The following is a 12527-nucleotide window of genomic DNA, read 5'->3' as shown; positions in this document are numbered from 1 at the left end:
TGGGTCCATGGGGGATGCAGAGATCCACCTGCAGCCCATGGGGGAGGTGCCCATGCTGGAATGGGTGGATGCCTGGAGGAGGCTGTGATGCAGTGGAAGACCCGGTGGACAGAGAGGGCCCCTACTTCCAGGCTGGAGCAGCCTATCCTTGGAGGACTGTACCCCATGGAAAGAGAGACCCACGTTGAAGAAGTTTTGGGAGGACTGTGCCCATGGGGGGCGTTCATGCTGCAGCAGGTGCAGTAGGACTGCTGCTCGTGAGAGTGGACCCACACTGGAGAAGTTTGGAGAACTGCCTCCTGTGAGAGGGACCCCATGGTCTCACAGGGGAAGGACTCCTCTCCTGAAGCAGTGGAAGAAAATCTTGGTGATGAACTGACTCAAAAACATTCATGCCCTGTCGCCCTGATTTTTTAAGACTTTCTAAAGCCTTCTGATGTTTGCATTCTTGTATGAAACTTTCTCACACACTTTTCTGTAAACAACTTATTGTTTGCATTCTTTTATGGAGGAGGAGAAATTTGATGGACTGTTGGTTTGTCCAGTGTCCCTGGAGAGGTGGCACTTTCACCTTCCAATCCTCTGTCACCTTTGGAAATCTATAAATGTAGGAGTCAGAAAATAAACTCTCTCTTTTTCCCTGTCTGAGAGCAGCAGCGTGTCTGCGTCGTGTTGTCTTGTGTCCTGTAGCGACATCTGGTGACAGCCGAAGTGTACTGCAGCCTAGGCTGGAGGCAGAGAGTTCGGGCTGTCGGGTGAGATTGTGCCGTTTGCCCCCTTCCCTGCTGGGAGCTTGGTCTGCTGTCCTGTGATAGCGGCACTCCTGTGGGTATCATGAGTGCGTTTGGTGTGTTGGGTTCGTGGAGACGGTTCCTGGAGAACAAGAAGATCTCCGTGCCCTGGAGTGATTTCGAAACACTCCATTGCTGGGCTACACAGCGGGGATTTTTTCCGACCCTGGGGAGGCGTTCTGTGAGGCGGCGTGGTCTTGCGTGAATGACCACCTCGTGGGGAAGATGATTGCTGGTGGTCCTGCCAGCGTGAAATTGATGTGGGACACATTGCGGAAAGTTGCTCGGGCTGTATGGGGGTTTGAACCTTGCAGCTCTGAAGGTTCCCGGAAGGACCTGTCCGTCTCGGATGGGGATGAAAGGGAATCTGAGTTTTTGAGCGACGCAGAGGCTTCCCCCGCTTCCCGGTGGGGGGAGCTGGGGGATGATTCCGCCTCCGAGGGTGGTGGTTGGTCCTCGGAGGGGGATTGGACTCTCAACCCTCTGTTCCAGGGTGATCAGCCGGAGGGCGGAATCCCGCGGGTTTCTGGGGGTCCCGGGAAGGCAGCTCGGCTGACTCGCCCTGCCCCGAACCGCGGAGTGGAGGGGCAGCCGTCGTCCCCCTGTGCCTTCCCGGCGCTCGGGGGCGATGAGGGGCCCCTGGATCAGTGCCCGGTTTTGTTCGGGTCTGATTCGGTGACAATGCTCTGTTCGCATTGTGGTAAGTCCACAACATATTCCCTGGAGCCGGCGGAAGCGGGTTCACCCGCTTCAGATTCGGGCCCGTCTCGCGGGGGGACAGTTTCTCCTGTTTCTGAGCCTGAGCAGCCCGCCGAGCATGCGCAGGCGGTGGAGGCTGCCGGAGGCGGGGCGTTGGTCGGTGCTCGATCTCGTCCCATCATGGTGGGCGGCATGCCTGCCTCGCTTTGTTCAGCGGAGGCGGAGTCGGCTGCGGCCTCCCGTGAGATGGGGCGGGTGCTGCTAGGGGCTGTGCCAACCTCCCTTGTGCCGCCCCGCGCTGACGTGGCTCCGCGAGCCGCATCTCTCCCTGTGTCCCGTCCCTCCCCTGCGCGGGAGACGGGTGGCTCCGCGTCGGGTTTGCGGTCTGTGCTGGCGCCTGCGTCCACTGCGGCGCCCTCTGCCGGTGCCGAGGCGGACGGCGCTGCCGGGGGAGCAGCTGGTTCGGCCCCGCAGTCCCCGCCCTCCGCGGGGGCTGCGGCGCACCAGGGCGCTGGGGTGTTCACCTTTAGCACGACTGCTGACGCGGCCGGCGGGAGACGGGTGTTGTCCCGGGGCTGCAAATCCTCCCTGCCGGGTGTGTGGACTCTTCCCCCGTGCCAGGTGACCGTGCGTCCGAAGGATCCCAGACGATTCTGGGGGGAAGTCGGAGCTACGGCTGATGAGATGCGTGAGCCTGTCTCCTCGCAGCGTCTGCAGGATCACGGAGGGGGCTCCTCTGGCTCTGCTGGTGCTGCGGGGGATGCGGGGTCGAGTGCTGTCGCAGTGCCTCGCAGGCAGGCAGTTGCTCTTGTTCCCGTGGGGCCCACGGAACGGGACACGGCAGGTACTGCGGCCTTGCCAGAAGGCCCCCAGGCTTTTCCTGTGATCAGGGGTCTTGCTCATAACACTTATGAGCCTCTGCCCTTCAAGACAAAGACAAAACTCCATGAAACGGTTGCTCGACATGGTCTGGGCTCTTCTGAAGTCATGCACATGCTTCGCATGATTTCTCCTGAGGTGCGCACGCCTGCCGATGTCCATGACGTTGCGCGTGCTCTTTTTGATCCCGTGCAATTTGGCGTCTTTGAGACCAAGTGGGCTCGCTTGGCAGCCACTACAGCACAGCATAATGCTACACTGGGGCCGAAGGATCCCAGGAGAGTGGCTGACGTTGACATGCTGATGGGTACAGGCAATTACACTGAGCCTCAGGGACAGGCTGGCTTCTCTCCCTCCGTGCTTGAGCAGTGTCAAGCACTAGGCATGTCGGCAGTGATTCAGACCGTAGAAATGGCTGCTCCAAGGCAACCATTTGCAACCATTGTCCAGAAGGCTGATGAGCCTTTCATGACATTCGTGGGGAGGCTGACTGCCTCAGTGGAGAGGCAGCTGACAAATCCGCTGACAAGAGAGGCTGTGATTGCGGACCTAGCGAGGAGCAACTGTACGGCAGACTGTAAGAGAGTCATAGATGCTCTTCCTGGTGGGGCTACTGTCTCGCAAATGACAGAGGCCTGTTCGGTCATAGGTCCCCCTGTTCAGAAGATGGCTGCCTGGGTTACTGCTGCGCAGCCAGCCTGGGCAGCACCACAGGGCTGGCAGAAGCAGCAGGGGAATGCTCAGGGCGGCAAGAAACGGGGGAAGAAAGAACAGAAGGAAAAGATTCCTATGTTTCTGTGTGGTCGGTGTGGAAGACCAAACCATATGACAAATGTCTGCAAGGCAACGGTTCATGCTAATGGCCAGGCACTGCCGGGCTCGGGAAACGGGAAGAGAAGCGCGAAGGGGAGACGCGCTCAGACACAAGCTTCTCTCCAGACCCCGGAGCCGATGGAGGTTTGCTCAGCCGGCTTGCAGCCAGCACCCGCGGCTCAGCGGGTGTAGACGTCTGCACAGCAGCAACAGTTGTGTTAGAATCTTGTGAAGTACACAAGGTTCCCCTAGATGCCTTTGGTCCCTTGGGTGGGGGCATGAGTGCTCTCCTGATGGGGAGGTCTAGTGCCACTCTTCAGGGCATCGTTGTGCATCTGGGGCTCATTGATGCAGACTTTACCGGGCAGATTTGTGCCATGGTTTCCACACCCACCCCCCCGGTCACGATCCCGAAAGGGACACGACTTGCTCAACTTGTGCCCTTTAAGTCCTCTGTTCGCAGGGCAGCGGACCGGTCGCGTGGAGCTGGCGGTTTCGGATCCACTGGGCCGCCTCAAGTGCACTGGACTACTGTCCTGACCAAGGAACGTCCTGAGATGATGTGTGCCCTGTCCATTCCTGGTGTGACGCCGTCGGAGACTCGCCTTCGCGGGCTTCTTGACAGCGGCGCTGACATCACGATTCTCTCTCTTGCTGCCTGGCCTCCGGACTGGCCCCTGGATCTGGTGGAGACGCCTGTCAGGGGGCTGGGGGGAACAGCGCAGTGTTACGTGAGCCAGCAGTCCGTGCTGGTCACGAACCCAGAGGGACAGACGGCCTGGATCAGGCCGCATGTTACTTCTACTCCTGCTAACCTCTGGGGGAGGGATGTTCTGTCAGCGTGGGGAGTGCGCATCGGGACGGGTTTTTGATGGGGGCCACTGCGATGAAGGGCGCGGACTGTCCTACGCCTCCTATACGGTGGTTGGTGGACAAACCTGTTTGGGAGAACCAGTGGCCCCTCCCTTGAGATAAATTGGTCGCCCTTCGGAATCTGGTGCAGGAGCAGTTGGACCAGGGTCATTTGGAGCCTTCTACCAGTCCCTGGAACACTCCTGTCTTTTGCATCAAGAAGAAATCTGGGAAATGGAGGTTGTTGCAAGACCTCCGAAAGGTCAATGCCGTGATGGAAGGCATGGGAACATTGCAGGCGGGCATGCCATCGCCTGCCATGCTCCCTGCCGATTGGCCGGTCATCATTGTGGATCTGAAGGATTGTTTCTTCACAATTCCTTTGCATCCCAATGACTGGCCGAAATTTGCCTTCTCAGTGCCAGCAATTAACAATGCTGAGCCCGCACAGAGGTATCAATGGAGGACCCTTCCTCAGGGCATGCGCAATTCTCCGGCCATATGCCAGTGGTATGTGGCCCGTGCCTTGTCTGGAGTTCGTGAGCAGTTTCCTGGTGCACGTCTGTATCATTATATGGACGACATTTTGGTGGCTGCGCCCACCCAGGATGAGCTGCTGAGAATTCAGCCTCAGTTGCTCGATGCTTTAAATGCACATGGACTGCAGGTGGCTCCAGAAAAGGTCCAGCAACAACCGCCTTGGAAGTATTTGGGGGTCAAAATTCTGGAACAGACAATCTGTCACCAGGAGGTGCAATTCGTGCATCCTGTGAAGACACTGAATGATACCCAAAAGTTGGTAGGTGTCATCACTTGGTTACGTCCATACCTGGGGCTAACCGATGCACAACTGTCTCCATTGTATGATTTACTAAAAGGAGACTCTGATCTAAAGTCGCCACGTTCATTGACCCCTGAGGCACGTCAGGTGCTGGAGGTGGTTCAGCAGGCCGTTTCGGCATGCCAAATTTACCGCATTGATCCCTCCATTGATGTCACTGTGTTCATCACCGCTCCAGATTCGCATCCCACAGGTATCATTGGCCAATGGAGTGACAAATGGTCCGATTCCTTGCACGTTTTGGAATGGGTTTTCCTGCCCCATCAGCCGCAAAAGACGGCAACCCCATTGTCTGAGCTTTTTGCTCGTTTGATAATCAAATGCCGGCAACGGTGCTTGCAATTGATGGGTGCGGATCCCGCAAAGATCATACTCCCAGTACAGCGGGAGGATTTTGACTGGAGCTTTGCAAACAGTGTGTCCCTGCAGAGTGCTCTGGAAAACTTTTCAGGGCAGATCACTTATCATCTGCCCAGCCATAGGCTGTTGCATATGGCGAAGTCCACACAAATCTCTTTGCGGCCCAAAAATAGTCAGGAACCTGTGCAAGGACCCACCGTCTTTACCGACGGTTCAGGGAGGACAGGAAAGGCCATTGTTACCTGGAGGGACGGATCTGAGTGGCAGGTTCTGGAAGGTCATGAGGATGGGTCAGCCCAATTGGTTGAATTGAAGGCTGCTGTCATGGCATTTGAGAAATTTTCCCAGGAACCTTTCAACTTGGTCACGGATTCTGCCTATGTGGCCGACATTGCACAGCGGTTGGGTCACTCGGTCTTGAAAGAGGTCAGTAACCCTGCCTTGTTTCATTTGCTGAAGACCTTGTGGTGTGCCATTCAGGCTCGGGTTCATCCTTTCTACGTTCTGCATGTAAGGAGTCACACCAATTTGCCAGGCTTTATAGTGGAAGGTAACACGAGGGCTGACAAGCTAGCTAACCCAGCGTGGGTAGCCCCTCAGCCTGATACACTCGCGCAGGCCAAGGCATCTCATGGGTTTTTCCACCAGAACGCACATACTCTGCAGAAGCAGTTTCAGCTGACGCCAACAGAGGCTCGTGACATTGTTGAGTCATGTGATGACTGCCATGCACTGGCTCCGCCTTTACCGGCAGGGGTAAACCCCAGGGGCCTTAGGGCCTTGGAGCTTTGGCAGACCGATGTCACCCTGATTGCCGAGTTTGGCCGGCTCAAGTATGTGCATGTCACGGTGGACACATTCTCCTCTGCAATGTGGGCTTCTGCTCACACCGGAGAAAAGGCCCGTGATGTCCTTGCCCACTGGAGGCAGGCCTTTGCCGTTCTGGGCATACCTTCTGCTGTGAAGACCGACAATGGTCCTGCTTACGCATCGCAAAAGGTGCGGCGGTTCCTGCAGCTGTGGGGTGTGTCACACAAGTTTGGTATCCCTCATTCTCTGACTGGCCAAGCTATTGTAGAACGTGCTCATGGTACTCTGAAGCGGGTTCTTCAAAAACAAAAATGGGGAATGCAGGGTGAAACCCCGCACAGTCGGTTGGCAAAGGCATTGTACACCATCAATCATCTTACGGTGCCGCAGAACTCAAATAACCCTGTTGTTTTGAATCACCATCTCTCGTTGCAGGCTGCGGACGAAGCACATCAGCCTCGAGCGAAGGTTCGGGTGCGGAATTTAGTCACCAAACAGTGGGAAGGTCCCTATGATCTTATCGCTTCGGGGCGTGGGTATGCTTGTGTATCCACAAATACCGGGGTGCGCTGGGTACCTTCAAAGTGTGTTCGCCCCGACCTGCAACCGCAGAGACAGAATCCGACTGACAGGCAAAACAGAAGCCGTGACCAACCTGAAAGGCGTCAAGTGGGTGAATCATGGAGTGATGATTCGGATGCAGATGACGCGAGTGATCACTCCGATGATTCCTCCATGGATGGACGCTGAATTTTGTTCATGGGTTTCTTTCTTTTCACGTTGTTCATTTTTGCCCTTTATTTTTAAAACTGAGAAGGGTGAGATGTCGCCCTGATTTTTTAAGACTTTCTAAAGCCTTCTGATGTTTGCATTCTTGTATGAAACTTTCTCACACACTTTTCTGTAAACAACTTATTGTTTGCATTCTTTTATGGAGGAGGAGAAATTTGATGGACTGTTGGTTTGTCCAGTGTCCCTGAAGAGGTGGCACTTTAACCTTCCAATCCTCTGTCACCTTTGGAAATCTATAAATGTAGGAGTCAGAAAATAAACTCTCTCTTTTTCCCTGTCTGAGAGCAGCAGCATGTCTGCGTCATGTTGTCTTGTGTCCTGTAGCGACAATGCCCCGTCTTCATGCACTGTTGGTGGAAAGGAGGGAGGGGCTGGGGGGAAAAAGGTTTTTTAAGGGCTTATTTTACTTCTCATTATCCTCCTCTGATTCTGTTAGCAATAAATTCACTTTCCAGCCATAAAGCAAGCCTATTTTGCCCTTGGAGTGTTTTCTCCTGGTCCTTATCTCAATTCGTGAACCCTTCATTAATTTTTTCCCCTTCTCCGCTGCCCAGCTGTAGCAGGGGAGGATGAGCAAGCAACTCTCGTGAGTGCCTGGCCTTGGACAAGTGTCAAACCATGACATAATAATGCTTTAAAATATAAATAAGAGAATGTTAAACATGGAGAGATTTAGTAGCAGTCTATGGGATTTAGGAATATAATCACTACTGAAATTCAATGGGACTCAAAATTACCATCTCATACATTGGTGGGAAAGCATATAGTCATGAGTGGCAACATCTTGGAGAGTGGGAAGACTGTATTAGGTTTGCATGGCCAACCTTTGGTAGCAGGGGAGCTACAGGGGTAGCTTCTGTGAGGAATTGCTAGTGGCTTCCTCCATGTCCAGCAGAACCACTCCCTGGCAACTACAAAGACTGATGTGCTGCTGGGACAATTAGAAATGGTGGTAACACATCTATGATAATATTTAAGAAGAAAGAAAAAAAAGTGATTGTGCAGTTGTAATTGTGGCCATAGAAGAGCAGGGTGAGAACATGTGAGAAGAACAACTCTGCAGACACCAAGGTCAGTGGAGAAGGAGGGGGAGGAGGTGCTCCAGGCACCAGAGCTGAGATTCCCCTGCAGCCTGTGGTGAAGACCATCGTGAAGGTGCTGTGCCCCTGCAGTCCATGGAGGTCCATGGGGATGTAGAGATCCACGTGCAGCCCATGGAGGAGCCCTGCACCAGAGCAGGTAGATGCCTGAGAGAAGGCTGTGACCCCATGGGAGGCCTGTGGAGAGAGAAGCTTACACTGGAAGAAACCTGTCCTTGAAGGACTGCACCCCATGGAAGAGTGACCCACACTGCAGCAGTTTGGGGAGGATTGTTGCCCATAGGATGGACTCACATTGCAGCAGTTTGCGGAGATCTACTGCTCATTAGATGGACTCACAGTGCAGAAGTTCACAGAGAACTGTCTCCTATAGGAGGGACCCCACAGTGGAGCAAGGAAATGACTCATCTCCCTGAGCAGCAGGAGAAAACAATGGGTGAACTGACCATAACCCCCATTCCCGTCTACCTGTACTGCTGGGGTAGGAAATAGAACTTGGAAGGAGGGAGGGGTGAGGGGAAGGTGTTTTTAAGGGTTTCTTTTATTTCTCATTATCCAGCTCTGATTCTGTTAGCAATAAATTTAAGTCATATCTCTAATTAGAACCTGTTTTGCCCATGATGGTATTTAATGGTGATGCATCCCAGTCCTTAACTCATGAACCCTTCGTTATATCTTTTCTCCCCTGTCCAGCTGTGGAGGGAAATGAGAGCAGCTTTGGTGGGTGCCTGGCATCCAGCCAGCATCAACCCACTACAAAGATGAAAAATTGGCGTGTCATACAAAGTCTGCCAAGACTATAGACATTTGTTCACTTTATGCCACACATCACTGATCTCGAATATAACATTCTGGCATTAAACTAAACTGGGATAAAGGGGAGGATACAAAAAAACTAAAACACGATTTAGAATGATGTAATGTAACATTGAGGACAAAACTTTAAAAGAACCATACTGTATGAAGAAGTTGTAATGGGTGCACATTTAAAAACAAAATTTGGAAATTGTTGGGATAACAGATGATGGTGTAAGGAAATAATTAAACAGAGAGCAACAACAGCAGTGCCAGCAGCACCAGCAACATCTCTCTGGACAGCGTGTACCTGAGACAGAACTGGACAAATGACTTTCTACTTCTATGTCAACATAGAACTGAACACTCTTCACAGTGCTTTACCATGGCTTTGGAGAGAACAACAGAAGATGCCAAGAGGACAGATTTATTGTAGAACTGTGATTACGCATGTAAGCTGTAACAAAAAAACCCCAACAACCTCTTAGGACTAGATATATATATATATATACTGATGCTTCTGAATAAATCTCAGATTCACTCTCTCTCTGCTGGTGGGTCTCGTTCCTTCATGTATCACAGAAAATAATTCTCATTTATCCTATGGATACTTTACATTGCTATGATGATGCAAAGATGCTATAATGGAAAAGAGTGTTATGCCCTGACTGCTTTTATATTCAAAAAAAAGAAAAATTAAAATAATCACAATAGAAATAAAATCACCCCCTCTGAACACAATTGACATTTAAAAGATTAATATAAAAGTCTTATTTAATATGCATTTTAAGAATTCAGTAAGTACTGTCAAGGATGCTTTTGAAACATTTTCATAGAATTATTAATGAATTGGAATAGTCCTCTAAGATCATTGATTTCAAAGTTAACCCAGCACCACTGTGTTTACCACTAAACAATGTCCATTAGTGCCACACCCACATGCCCTTTGAACACTTCCAGTGATGGTGATTGCATCACCCCCCTCTGTAGCAGGCACAGGGACTGCAAGGCCTCTCTTGCTTATCTCTCTGTAAGACTATAGGTCACTTTTGCCTCGACCCTTACTATTGGACAATTTCCTAAAACTCCTATACCTTATATAAACCCCTATTCCTGCCCAGTTTGGTAGAAAAGCTGTCACTGGGACCCTTCACAGAAGATACCAATAAAGACATCTCTGTGGAACCTCACACAGTGCTTCTGCTCTCTCTCCCTGTGTCTGCCAAAGGCACTTAGCAAGTGAAAGAGCTAAAATCACTAATGAGCTGATAATCACTAAGAGCTGATCTCACTTAAGTGCTGAGCTTGCTAAGACTGCCTTCGGCTCTGGAGCCTGCCAGAGGGGCCCTGACAGGTCGTGCTTAATTGGACTTCTCTGTCTTGGACACCCACGGCAGCCAGGGTCTGGGAGACCCCAAAAGACCCAAAAGCTGCATTACCCCTCGGCATCCTGTTCCAATACTTGACATTCCTTTCAGGGAGGAAATTTTTCCTAATATCTAATCTAAACATTCCCTGGCACAACTTAAGGACATTTCCTCTCATCCTGTCCCTTGTTCCCCGGGAGCAGAGCCTGACCCCCACCTGGCTGCACCCTCCTGTCAGGGAGTTATTGAGAACCAGAAGGTCCCTCATGAGCCACCTTTTCTCCAGGTTGAGTTCGCCCAGCTCCCTCAGCCACTCCTTGTGCTACAGAACCCTCCTCAGCTCGATTCCCTTCTCTGGACACACTCCAGCCCCTCAATGTCTTTCTTATTGTGAGTGGCCTAAAACTGCCCCATGATTCTCATTTGTAGCAGAAGCACTGAAACTCCATAAGCTAAATACAAGGCAAAGCTTAAAAATAAGCCATCTGTCTGTATTTCAAACATCAGGATCTGTGTACACACTAATTTCCAGAAAAAGCCATAAAACAGAAAGTTGTCTAGCTATTCCCTGTATTTTTTTTACACTTAATCTTGTGGCTTCACTAAACTTCTCTGATAACAAGATAAAGGAGTGTTTTTTAGAAATTCAAATGGAATTAGATGCTCTCTTTCTCACTGAATTTTAATGGGAGCTCTGCCATTTAAAATTTCCTATGTTATAAATCTTTGCTGAAAAGTAAGGTCAGCTTGACTTATTCCAAAGGACAGCTATTGGCAGGATAAGTTGGTAAAAAATAAACTGGTGAGATTCAACTGTAGGTCAAGTATTAGAACACCACCTTTATTCTTGCTTTTCATACAAATTTGGATTTTTTAAATTGCTGCCTTAATTTTTTAAAATAATAACATTAATAATATTAAGTAGTATTTTAGACAGTTACATTCTTGCTCTGAGGCACCTCTTACCATTAGAGTCCTTGACCTCTTCAGCAGAAGTGTGTTTCTTGGAGGTGCAGTAGCCAAGTGAAGCTGAGAGGCTGACAACATGGGGTTTTGGTAGTATCAGTGCTTTCCCATGCACTCCCAAGGAATGCTCTTTTAGCTGGTTGACTGTCATGGTGGAAAATGTGCAGGAAGAACATTTGTAGGCATGTTCACCTGGGTAAGCAAAATACAGGCAAGTCATCAGCTCACAACAGAAACAAAATGGGATCTGCATTCTTTTCCTGCTGAATTCAGTGGTAAAATTCCTATAGCCTCCTTCAGTGTAAGACTTATTCCAAATAGAACAAGCTACGTGCCTCTACCTGTTGAAAGTCTGAAGTCTGCAGGTATGGACACCTGCTTTGGGACCAAAGTCTTGTTTTTTGACAACTCTATATCCTTCTTAAATGACTGATGCAAGAAAACAAAGACCAGACTCTTAGCACGCCTGTGTTGCATGGTATAAGAAGAGAAGTCTTGGATGAAAAAGGAGCCCCTTGACTAGAGCATTTCCAAATTTCTTTGGGAGGAAAGCAAGGGTGAAGTCCTCTGTGTTTTTCCATGCAACACATCCAGAGTCATTACTAAGTAAACCAGGAGACTATAAAATGTTAACTAAGGTTCTTAAAAAAACACCACCACAAAATACTAAAAGCCAACAAACTCCCTGCACTTAATGCAAGCAGGATCCCATTTTCCTTGTATGAAACCTGCTTCCAGGTAGGAATGAGCTCCATAGAACTAGTAACTAAGTCAAAGTTGGTTTACTACAAGAAGTGGACATGGCAATACCAAGAGCAGTACATATTTATAGAGCTATAGGAAAGCATATTATAGAAAAATATTAAAATAAGTGAAAGAAGAGAAATAAGGAACAGCAGTGAATTTGGTTTCAAATACATTCAAAATCATAAAGACTACAATAGGAAACAAATTTCCAAGATAAGACTTGTTTTGCATTAAGCATGGCAACACCTGAAAGAAAAAGTGAAATGTCCAGTGTAAGTGATAGGATGTTATATGTGTGGCAAGTAATTGTTCTGGAAGTGCCGCTTCCAGGTAAAAGGGCTACACTGACTACATGGAAGTTGTACATAAAATTACAAAACTAATACCGGAGTGACATATTCATGAACACTAATGGAAGAATAAGAACTCTGGTTATGAAAGAGGCAGAAAAATGTTTTCCATTTCTCAACAAATTTAACAAACAAGGTTCTAGAACAGAATGGTTTCAAACATCAGAAATAAAGGAACAAAAAGAGAACAAGAGAAAAAAAGTATCACAGCCAGTCATAACAAGCACATAGAGATTAGCAATCATTCTCTATCAAAATACCTCCCCCCAAAACACCTATGCTAATCACAGACAAAATACAGACTCTTAGAAACCCACATTGGTGTATCTGAAAAAGATCAGTCTGAAATGTTGAAACAAAATGTC

The 12527-nt window shown here is 49.6% G+C and overlaps 1 pseudogene; it reads right to left on the bottom strand.

The window, feature by feature from the left end:
- Positions 1–12527, bottom strand: part of LOC135289058 (zinc finger protein 462-like) — a 149550-nt pseudogene that overhangs the window by 81869 nt on the left and 55154 nt on the right.

Source organism: Passer domesticus, chromosome W (genome assembly GCF_036417665.1).
Source record: "Passer domesticus isolate bPasDom1 chromosome W, bPasDom1.hap1, whole genome shotgun sequence".
Lineage (NCBI taxonomy): Eukaryota > Metazoa > Chordata > Aves > Passeriformes > Passeridae > Passer > Passer domesticus.
This window is presented reverse-complemented; position numbering and strand designations above follow the sequence as displayed.